The sequence below is a fragment of the Symphalangus syndactylus genome, chromosome 18 (genome assembly GCF_028878055.3).
Source record: "Symphalangus syndactylus isolate Jambi chromosome 18, NHGRI_mSymSyn1-v2.1_pri, whole genome shotgun sequence".
NCBI lineage: Eukaryota > Metazoa > Chordata > Mammalia > Primates > Hylobatidae > Symphalangus > Symphalangus syndactylus.
This window is the reverse complement of record NC_072440.2, coordinates 81,577,381-81,589,398: the sequence shown is the minus strand read 5'-3', so window position 1 is coordinate 81,589,398 and position 12,018 is coordinate 81,577,381. Positions and strand designations below refer to the sequence as shown.

The window sequence follows — 12,018 nt, the reverse complement described above, 5'->3', positions numbered from 1 at the left end:
TTTTAATTACAAACTCAATTTTTTGAGTTGATATTGAATTCTTTAGTTCATCTGTTTCTTGTAATTTTTCAAGAAATTGTTATCTAAGTTTTCAAACTAAAGTGTCAAACTAAGGAATCAAGTTGTTAATAATATTTTGTTAATTTTTTAATGCTTAAAGAGTCTGTAGTTAATCCCTTCTTTTATTTCTCACTTTTCTTGTTCAGTCTGGCTGGAGTTTTGTCAGTTTTATTGATTTGCCCCTCTCCCCTTAAAGAATCAGCTTTTGGTTTCATTGATTTCTTCCCCTCCCCTCATCAATCTGTGTTTTTAGTTTTACTGATTTCTAATCTTTATTATTTCCTAACTTTTATGTTCTTTGGGCTTAATTTGCTTTTTAAAAAATTTTTTAGTTTCTTAACATAGAAGCTTAAGCCATTGATCTAATACCATGTTCCTTTTTTAACACAGGTGTTTAGGACTACACATTTTCTTTCAGCACTGCTGTAGTTGTGTGTTGTATTCACATATTTTTCTGTGGACTGCCTTTAGCCCGAGGCTGAAAGCTTTGGAGAAGGGAACATACTCTTAGAGCTTTCCATCTCCCTTCCCGCAAGTGAACATGAGCTCCCACCAGTCTGTCAGCTTCTGCTCCCTCTCTAGTACCTTCTGATGATTACCTTTATCTTATGTCCAGATTTTGTCATTGTTTTCTACAGGGATGATTTGACCGATAGGGTCTTAACTCCATCATGCTAGAAAATGGAAACTGCTTAAGGACTTTTTTTCCTTTTTAACTATTAGGAGAAAGATTCCTGAAGCATAGAATTTTAGAATTGGCATAGAATTGAGAGATTACTTAGTTTCTCTTTATGCAATACAGGAATCATCCCTGACTCATTCTTTCTTCAATTAGTTACCAAATCCTAGTTTTTCTCAAAATATAAAAATATTCTGTGTCCAATTATGCTGTTAGTAGCTTGCAGGTTGTAGCTGAGCTCCTGATCGCTTGGTCCTTTGGATTATCCTTCCCTTCCTTTAGTCCCACCCTTAAATACCCAGTAGGGCTAGAGTCCTTCTCAACTTCCCCTCTGTGTGTTACTTCCATCAGCTTTGAATACCCGATGTGTGGGTATTCCTAAGGGATTATTCTTGTTTATCCTGAGGCCCACTTTAGATATTGGTTTATGAAGGTGGATACACCCTCCTACCCCTTACCTTACAGAAATCCATTAGACTTATGGTCCATAATCTTTTTCCTTCACCACTGAGTGTTTATTTCTCCTAGTCTGTACTGGTATAGTCATTTTTATCATTCCAAACCTGTCCTTCTGCAAGACAAGAGGAAAATTCATCTTGAGCCCCTATTTAAGTATTTCATTCTTAACTTTTCCATTTGTTTATTTTCTTTTGCTTCCTGAGTTATAAGCTGTTTACAGAGTATCTTACCCATTGTAGGCTCTTAACTATTTGTAAGCTTGATAGGATTTCATGAAAATGCGAACTACTAATGGGAACATATTTTGGATTGGAGAAAAAAAGATTTTAGAACCTCGAAAGCAAACAAATACAGAGTAATTTAAGCCAGGTGTAAGTGTAAGCAGCAAACAAAACAGCATGTTTGCCAATGAGAGTTAAAAAGGGAATTAAAGTTGGAGTTTGCTGGAGGAAATGATAGGGAAAAGAATGGATGCTTGGTAGTGGTCAACTATATACTGTTTGAGACTATACCAGTTTTAGCTTGTTGACAATTTGGTGTAATTTTAGGGAGTATTTAAGATTGCTATGCACATTTTTTTTTTCAAATAAATGTTTGCTTACCAGATGTTTAGAATATAATTATCTGGTCTATTTAATTCTTGTGCAAATGACTAAAGGAAAACACTGTATCTGTAATGCCAGGTTGGGAAACGGATGAGAGTTTAGAATAGAAAGTTCTTTTCTTAAAGTATAAAAGCAACAGACCTATGTAACAGGGTAGGAAATAAATCATTATAAGTATTTAGATTTCAGGTCAAGTTATAAAGAGTTTTGTTAAATTAACTAAACTGTTTAGAATTTATTAAGATGTACAGAATAGATTTTAAGAAAAAATGTTTCGTAGAGTTCAGCTGTCTCTGATGGTGGTACATATGTAGATTTTTACTTCTAGCCAGTTTTATGACCACTTAACTAGTGAAATGAAATATTAAACTTAAAACTGTCATAAAAAGTCCATTTGCCTAGTGATTTTGTGCCAGGAAATGCATGTGCCAATTGTACATACCCAACTCATGGCTTCTTGGTTTCTCTGGATTATTAATCACTCTAGTGTGAGAAAAGAGTTTGAGCCTTTTAGAAAGCATGAAAAGGAGAGTAATATTAAAGAGATAGTGATTTAAAACCTGGCCAAGTCATGGATTAAGCCAGAAATTTTCCTGATATGACCTCATGATTTCATATTAAATTGTTATATAATTCTGGAATTCTAAAGCATTACATTCTGCAATGTAGTGTAGTGGTGAAAACTAGGAAAGGCACACATTGTGATATATCTAGATAATTCAGAGTGAGATCAGAGAGAAGCCAGCAGGAACAGCATGGCCGCTGATGAATGCTTTCAGCCATTCTCAGTTTTTCAAGACATACGAAGACTGTTATTGGATACGTAGAAATTCCTGTAGTGGTCTGCTTTCAGAGGATAATGGAAACTGGATAGGAAGCTGTTCAGAAGTTCAGCCTCCCAGAATATAAACTGCCAAAATATTAAATAATTTTTTTAGTCAAATCTGATGAAATGATTAGAATTTTATTTTACATGCTGTTGGTATTTTTACATATGAATTTTTCTTTTTAAAGATCATGAAGAAAAACAACTCAGTTACAATGTGTTGTTTACCTTTTTAGTACACTATAGGAACATGATGATAATGCATGCCGCTGTTAACATGAAAGTGGTTCAGTACAGTGATATGGGAATTGGAAAGACTCATGTGGTCAGATTGTCAGTTTGATCTGTAGTTTATTGATGTATTTATAAACATTACAATAAATTTGTGTAAATAAATGTGCCATTGCTAACACAGTTTTAAAAATTACTACATTTATTGAAGTCACCTTAATTTTATTTACTATTGCATGTTAACCACAAAGAATAGATGTCTATTTGACATATTTAGAATTTATAATGCCTAACTTTACCTCCTGTGAGAAGGAAAACTCCCCCTTTCTTACTCAGCTTCCTCCTACTTAAAACAGACATTCACTAAAATTAGAACAAAGTCAAGCATTGAAAATCTGCTTAGGTATGATGTACACTACTTAGGCAATGGAATTATTAAGTATCCAAACCTCAACATCATGTAGTATACCTGTTTTACAAATCTACACATGTACCCCTTAAATATATAATAAAAATAATAAAATGCTTTTTGGTATAAAAAAAAAAGAACAAAGTCATGAATATTTTTGACTCTATCCAGTTTGGTGGGTTCTTTTTTTAATTCAATACAATTTCATGCTGCCCTCCTGTTCATAACAAGAATAAGATGAATGGATTCATCTTATTGATGAATCTATTAAGATGAATAGATTCATCTTATTGGTGATTTTGTGCCAAGAAACTCACATGCTAGTTGTCCCTTCCTAAACTGTAGAAGACGCCCCACAGGACTCAGTAACATTCCACTCCTGCCAGTTCCTTTAGTACAATCATAGGCATTAGTTATGCTACCTACATTAGGTAAAGGTGCCTTATTACCCAAAAGTAAGAACAGCTCGAGCCTTCCTGGAATGAATCTCCGCAGCTAGTGTGTTTGAAGCTCCACCTGTGACTCTTTCTTCAAAGAGGGCTTCTAGTCAAGGATTCCTGGCTACTTATTAACTATGCTATAGCTATTACTGTCACAGCAGACTTTCTGATGTCCTGGCCTTCTTTATTACATTGATTAGATTATGGTATCCTATTAACTAATCATATAAAGCTTCACAACAGCCTTCTTCCCCTGTGTTATACCACATTACTTAATAACTAAAGGCCAGAAGTAGTATTTTACTAATCTTAACAGTGAACCACTGTGATGCACACATCCTATGACAGAGAATGAAAATACCAGATATTGGCTTTCTCACTCTCCTGTCAGCAGGGATGGTTGTTTGAGCCAGTCTAACCAAAGGGTCTTATGGGAGTCTGTTGGAGTCTCTGGGAAAGATACTCCTCCTTAATAAGATGAAAGAAGTCAATGAAGGTCCAGTGCCACTCTTTTCTGCTTGTGGACAGTTTTGTGTTAGCACATGAGGCTTGGAACTTTTGCAGACATTCCCTCAAAGAGGGGGAGGTCCTCAGACATCAGGAAGATGGCATACTAGAGTGAGAGATCCTGGCTCCTGAACTAGCATTGGGGCCAGACTTTATTTTATATGAGAAGCATAAACACAAATTGTTTATATGACTTTTAGATTGGTATTCTGTTATTTATAGCCAAAAGCATACTGATGTAACTTGCTTTCCCCTATTTCACCAGGCCGTAAGAAATGTATCCATTGTTTGATTTACTCATTCAGTAAATTTATTAATGCTAGTCATGAATGAAAATTTTTATGAAAACCATCAAAGAAAGTAGAATATATTAAGCATATTTTAGTTCTGTTGCCTGGAAGACACACATACATCTCTGCTTATTTGTAGATATATAACAAATTATTTCATTTTAGCAATTCTACTGGTATTTGAAACATAAGTTTTGGTAATTGTTGATTTTGTAGTTTTGGTTGGAAGCATTGCTTGGTCGAGCTGAGTTTTGATGCATGGCTGGGAGGGTGGTAAGTAGTGGGGATATACTTTTGTTGACGAAAAGAGTCCAACTCTATAAAATATTTGAAGAGATTTATTCTGAGCCAAATGTGATTGACCGTGGCCCGTAACACAGCCCTCAAGAAATCCTGGGAACATGTGCGCAAAGTGGTCGGGGTACAGCTTGGGTTTATATATTTTAGGGAGCCACGGGACATCAATCAAATACATTTAAGAAATACATTGGTTTGGTTCAGAAAGGCGGGACAACTTAAAGCAGGGGCTTCCAGGCTGTAGGTAAATTTAAACATTTACTGGTTTACAATTGGCCGAGTTTATGTGAAGACCTGGGATTAATGGAAAGGATTGTTTAGGTTAGTTAAGGTAAAGGATTGCGGAGACCAAGTTTTTTTGTGTAGAGGAATCTCTCAGATAGCAAACTTCAGAGAGAGAGAGCAGGTTGTAAAATGTTTCTTATCGGATTTAAAAGGGTGCCTGGCTCTTAGTTGATTGTCTCCTAGATCTGGAAAGAAAGGAAGGAAAACAAACAAACAAAAAAAACCAAAAAAAAAAAAAGAAGGAAAACAACGGGAGAAGGGGATTCTCTATAGAATGTGGATTTTTCCCACAGAAGACTTTGCAAGGCAATTTCAAAGTATGGCAAGGTAATATATTTTGGCGTAAAACATTTTGATTTTTTCCCTTGTTATGCCTGAGTAGGACTGGAAAGTAAGTTACAATATACAGGGTTAAACAAAGCTCATGTGATGAGAATTTATGGTTTGTAGGGCATGACTCCCTAGATCCCTTAGAAAGGAATTTGGGCAAGATAAAAAATTAGAACTTAGTCTTCACTTTCTTCCATTGGGAAGAAAAGAAAGGTTCAATTCATTTAAATCATCTGCCAGGCAGTTTACCAAGATTACCCTTCTTTCTAGAATGACATTGAGAACTAAGTAATTTTTTAGGATGGCATTGAAATCTAAGTAACTTAAATGAAGCTTTTGTTTTGAATGTGTTAGCTGACTTCTGAACAGAGCTCAAGCCCTGAGCTGTGTGAAGTTGACAGTTTCTTTAGCCAGGAGAAATGGCTGGGAGCTTTAAGTTTATCTAATCAATCACTTACTGACATTAATGCAATTGGTTACCTAGATTGGATATCCTGTTGATGTGTACTATTTCTAATACCTCAGCAAATTTACATTGCGTTAGGCTGCTAGATACCCCAGATGTGAGCTAGGAAGCGAATTTCACCTCTAGTACTTTTAGTACTCTCAGGTCTGCTGAAAATTGAGGAATTCCTTTGCTTAAATTAATAATTACATTCTAAAATTATCTAAAAGATATGCTTTTATAACGGTAACTTCAGTAGAAAGAAATACAGAATTTGGAGGGAGCTTTAGGGTTTTGAATCTGCTTTGTATTTGGTGGAAAAGCACAAATGAAATAAATCATATAATAATCAGTTTTGAACCAACTTTGAAATGGTACTTTGCAGTAATAATAGAAAAGATATGCAAGATGAACCCTCTGTATCTCATAGTTGGTAACTTTAATAGATAATTTGACTTCCGTGCCTTCAGTTGTTCTTTGTCTTGGGGCTAAGTATCTGTAAATTGTGCAGGTGTTTTAAAAGAGAAAGGCAACATTGTAAGACCTGGGGGAAGAGTGAATTAGCTGCTGTATTTATTATATATGTCATTTAAAAAAATATGGCTTTTCCCCATTTATTTCTTATAACAAATCTTACAGAAAATATTTTCCTTATGCTTGAAGTCAGATGTTTCTGAGTGTTACACTGTTGTGTAATGAATACCAGGCAGGGACATATTATGTAGCCAAGAATTAAAAATGTTCTTCCACAATGAAAATAATGTCAAAACTGTATCTTTGGAAATGCTGTTACTGATAATCTTCAATTATTGCAACCAAGTAATATGGTATAGTAAGCGAATTCCAAGTAAGATTATTTAGATCTTGATTTTGAATGGAAAATGGCCATTATTTGTGTATTTTTTTAGTCAAACAGAAGTTTACATCAACAAATAGATGTTCTAAAGTAAACTTTTTATATGGAATCATTTTAGATTTATTGAAAATTTGTAATAACAGTACAGAGAATTTTCCTATCTTTTTCACCCAGCTTCTCTGATGTTAACATCTTATATGGTATATCTGTCAAAACAAGAGGTTAATTTTGGTACAATACTATTAACAATGGACTTTATTCAGACTTCACCAGTTTTTCTACTAATGTCCTTTTGTGGTTCTAGGATCCAATTGAGAATACCACCTTGCTTTTTAGTCATTGTATCTTCGTAGTCTTCCTTCATTTTGTGATAGTCTTTTCTTGCTTTTCATGGTGCCTTTGAAAAGTACTGGTTGGACATTTTGTAGAATGTTCCTCAGTTTCAGTTTGTCTGATGTTTTCTCGTGATTAGACTAGAGCTGTATGTAGGCTTGGGGGAAGAATACTGCAGAGGTGGAGTACCCTTCTCATATCAGAGGTTCATGATATCAGCATGACTTATCACTAGTGATGTTAATCTTAATCACTTAGTTAAGGTGGTATCTGTCAGGTTTCTTTACTGCAAAGATGCTATTTTCCCCTTTACATTTACATACTCAATCCACTAAGCACGGCCCACATTCAAAGGCTAGCTGTTGGGGGAAAGGAATGAAGCTCCACCTCCTGGAGTGCAGAGTATTTATATATATTATTCATACTTCTGTGGAAAAAATTTGCCCCTACTCCCCATTTATTTAATTAGTAATTTAATTATATCAATATGGACTCACTGATATTTATTTTATTTTTTAGATTATAATCTGGTACTATCATTATTTTGCTGCTGAAAGTAATGGCCAGCTTTGGCCATTGGGAGTTTTCTTTTCTTCAGACAGGGTCTTGCTCTGTCATCCAGGTTGGTATGCGGTGGTGCGTTCACAGCTCACTGCATCCTTGACCTCCTGGGCTCAAGCAATCCTTCCGCCTCAGTCTCCTTAATAGCTGGGACTATAGGTACATGCCACCTTGCCTGGCTAATTTAAAATAAATTTAAAAAAACAACAACTTTTTTTTTTGTAGAGAAGTGGGGGGTCTTGCTATGTTGCCCAGGTTGGTCTTGAACTCCTGGGCTCAAGCCATCCTCCTGCCTTGGCTTCCCAAAGTGCTGAGATTATAGGCATGAACCACTGTGCCCAGCCTGGGAGTTCCTGAAGGTTGGCTCTTATGTCCTTTTGACATACTACCATCTTTTTTCTTTTAACCACTTATTTTTTTGGCACTTTAAATTCTCCAGGTTCATCTTGTATTTTTCCTTGCCCCATCCCTAGACTCAGCATTTCTCTGAGGAGCCCTAGACCCCCCCTTTTTTTTGAAGAATGATGTGAGAAACTAAAATCTAGGCACTTACTATGCTCTTTATGAGTTTCCTATTGCTGCTTATACTACAAATATAGAGTGGTTTAAAGGACACAAATTTATTATATAACAGTTTTAGAGGTTTGATGTGGGTTCTACTGGGCTGAAATCAAGGCATTGGCAGGACTGGTTTCTTTCTGTAGGATTGGTATGGGATCTGTTTCCTAGCCTTTTCTAGCTTCTAATGGATGCCTGCATTCCTTGGCTTGTGGCCCCTTCTTACATCTTCAAAGCCAGTATTGCCTGGTTGAGTCCTTCTCACATCAGTACTAAGTCATCTTGTGCCTCCCTCTTCCACTTAAAAAAAATTTATTTTTAATTTTCATAGGTACATAGTAGGTATATATTTATGGGGTTTCTCTCCCACTTTTAATGACACTTATGATTACATTGGGCCCACCAGAATAATCTAGGCTAATCTCACTACCTTAAATTCGTCTGCTTAGCAATCTTAATTCCCCTTAGCTATGTAACACGGTGCATTCACAGTTTCAGGAATTAAGATGTGGACATCTTTTGGGGGATGATTATTCTGCCTACCATATGTTAATTGCTACTGGGATGTCTTTGATTATAGGTCCTCTCAGTGTGCAAAGCTAGGAATGTACTTAGGAATCAGTTTTGCAACAGGAAGAAATATCTCAGATAGTAGCTCAGTTAGAAAATTGGTGAAATTTCCAATCTCATATAATATGAAAGATGAGTTTGGTCTCTCTCTGTTAACATGAACCCCAAAATTGTAACACGACCAAGAAGCCTCAGTGTGAAGCAAGAATTTTTACTGTCTGCATGTATATATGATTATGTTTGTGGAGTCTAGTGAAATTTGTAGTACAAGTGGTTTCTCCATTTTTCTCCACTTTTTGGTATTTCAAGTTTGAAATTATATTTAGAATTAAGTTTGTTAGAATATTATGTAGTTATTACTTGCTGATATTTTATACTTTGATTTCTATCTTGTATTTTCAGCACAGTCACATTTGAAACCTAATGATACAGGCACACTACAACAGGATTGTTGCTGCAAAAATGTCATAAAATTACCTGTCATCAGAGTTTTTAAAAGCCTTCGTGGAAATTAATCATCTTAGAAGAGGGATGTGGAGAGCATTACCCAGTTTGTAATGTGAGTTCAGAAAAGATAGATCTTCCTTAACTTTATCTATCCAGCATTTAGCACCCTAATAAAAGTTGAAATTCTGAAAAATATAACTACTTGTTACTTAACTCCCTGATTTATTTGTATAACTACTATTAATTATGGACAGATCCACACTCAGTAAATACAGTGTTTTCTTATGATCTTTGTGATAAAAGTTTATATAAAATTTGCATCTGTTCCTATTGTTCATTCTCATTTAATAGAAGCCTATGGGTAGCATTTCCGTGGTTGCATCCACATCCTTTATTCAGGATTGAAAATAATGTCGAAGGAGCAGTTGTCTATCTTTCTTCCGCCTTGCTTTTTGCTTCTGGTGTCATATCCATAGTGCCATAGTAGATGCCATATTGAGTTACTACGAGGACAACAGTGATAAATTTTACCCTATTGTTGAGATTCAATTATTAGGGCATTAGGTGAGTAGTGCTGATGTTTTCATTACTCCGTTAACTATATTCATCTACACTGAAATGAAAAAAAAAGTTGTGAAAAGGCTTACTTTTTATTAAGAATGCATAGTGCCAAAATACACATTCAAGTAAATGGTTATTTTTTTCTCCCCCTAGGCAACTCTAAAACTTGGTAAAACGGAATGTAAGTCAAAACTAGGTTCTAAAATGATGATATAGGTTTGGACAATAGAGTATGCCGAGGGATTACTTACAACTGCTTTGAGAAGGCAATGCTGATAACGTAAATGAGGTTTTAGAAAGAAGATAGTGGTAGTGGAGCTATGCCAGTATATATAGATTCTGTCTTTATAAACCTGCCAGACTCCCAGCCATTGTCTGAGAAATTCAGGTTAAAGACAGAATATCCTGCAGTGGAAAAGTATGAAAAAGACAAATTATATACACTAATTTTAAAGATACAGGTTGCACTATCATTAGCTCATAGAAATATGAAATGTCGTAAAAATGTGTTTTTTGAGGATCTTAACATTAAGAAAAATCTGAGTAACACTTTAAACATGGATACAATTTGCATTGATGACAACGAAATGGAAAAAAACCCAAAACCCTTGCCAAGTATTCCTGTGATTTTTTTTATGGGGAAAAAAAGAAAAACATTGAAGCTAAAGGAAGTAAAAAAGATTTAGAAACATTGGCTTGGAGTTTCTAGAAGATATATGACAATATATTAGAAAAGTTTTATAGCAAAACCTCATGAATATTGCTACCACTTCCATCCCACATGGGGAGCAAGAGGTATTCTCACTTGCAATGCAGAAATACATTCGACCTGTCAGTATTGTTCAGTCTAGAACATCCTTTACAAATATGAGACTCTGCAGAATTAGTAAACATTTAAGGAAAATGTTAAACAGTATCTAGTACTAAAAAATGGAAAATCTAATCTTTGACGAATAAATAATTCTCTGAGGAGAATATAAACTGTTTGTAATTAATACCTGTGGAAAAATTCAAGTATCTATGCAGAGAGGCTGTTTAGTATAGTGATTTAAAAATATCAAGTCTGGTGTTAGACTGCCTGTGTTTAAAATCTGGTTTTACCATTTACCATGTCTTTAGCCCTCATGTCTCTCAGTTTCCTCATCCATAAAATAGGGATAATAATTTTACTTAATTCATAAGGTTGTCTTGAGAATTAATTGAATTAATGAAAAACGCTTGGAACAATATTGGACATATAGTAAGCACACAGTAAACCTTTTTATTATAATTACACAATTTGTTCCTAAAAATGGCTGCTATGAAAAAGACCATTTGCAAATCTTGAAGATTAAGAATATGATTTTTGGCCAGGCGCGGTGGCTCACGCTTGTAATCCCAGCACTTTGGGAGGCCGAGGCGGGCGGATCCCGAGGTCAGGAGATCGAGACCACGGTGAAACCCTGTCTCTACTAAAAATACAAAAAATTAGCCGGGCGTGGTGGCAGGCGCCTGTAGTCCCAGCTACTCTGAGAGGCTGAGGCAGGAGAATGGCCTGAACCCGGGAGGCGGAGCTTGCAGTGAGCTGAGATTGCGCCACTGCACTCCAGCCTGGGCGACAGAGCGAGACTACGTCTCAAAAAAAAAAAAAAGATGATTTTTGAAATAAACTAAATTAGTAGAACAGGTGTAGATGACAGATCAGTTAGATGATCAAGCCAAGGGATTATCCTTAAAGTTGTCAAATGGCAAAGAAATGAAAAGTATGAGAAGAGAGATCCAGAAGTTTTAACATCTAACAGAACTTCCAGCTGAAAATATGAATGAAGAGAAAAAATATATATATTTTCTTAAATGGAAGGAATGTTTTTTATATTAAAGAAAGATTCAAATATTGGAAGAGTTTATCAACTGCTGAGCAGAATTAATGAAAAAAGTTCCATACCTAGACTAACACTGATGAATTTCTATAAAACTATGGGTGAAGAGAAGTAAAAGCTTCCAGAGGAAAGAAATAAATTATCTGATTAGGAAAACTTAGTTATCTGTACAAATTTGTATAGCTAGATTTCTTACTAGCCATATTCAATGATAGAAAACTACAGAAAATAGCTTTGATATTCTCAGTGGAAAGCGATTTGGAACCGCAAAATGCTGTTTTTAGCCAAACTAGCCTCTAAAATTGAGAACAAAACAAATACATTTCAGGAATGCAAAGACTCAAACATTTTTTAAAAGAAATTATTTTGAGGAGAACTAACAGAAAGACATAGGCAACAAGAAGAAATGA

At 35.3% G+C, this 12,018-nt stretch overlaps 1 protein-coding gene across 12 annotated transcripts in view; it reads left to right on the top strand.

Moving 5' to 3' along the window:
• Nucleotides 1–12,018, top strand: part of LCLAT1 (lysocardiolipin acyltransferase 1) — a 203,276-nt gene that overhangs the window by 99,723 nt on the left and 91,535 nt on the right. Inside the window, exon 2 of one of the 12 annotated variants that reach the window (XM_063622751.1) lies at nt 9,144–9,300. The exons of the other annotated variants lie outside the window; for them this stretch is intronic. The gene's annotated coding sequence lies outside the window, so the exon portion shown is untranslated. The remainder of the gene's footprint in view (nt 1–9,143; nt 9,301–12,018) is intronic. 12 annotated transcript variants of the gene reach the window in all.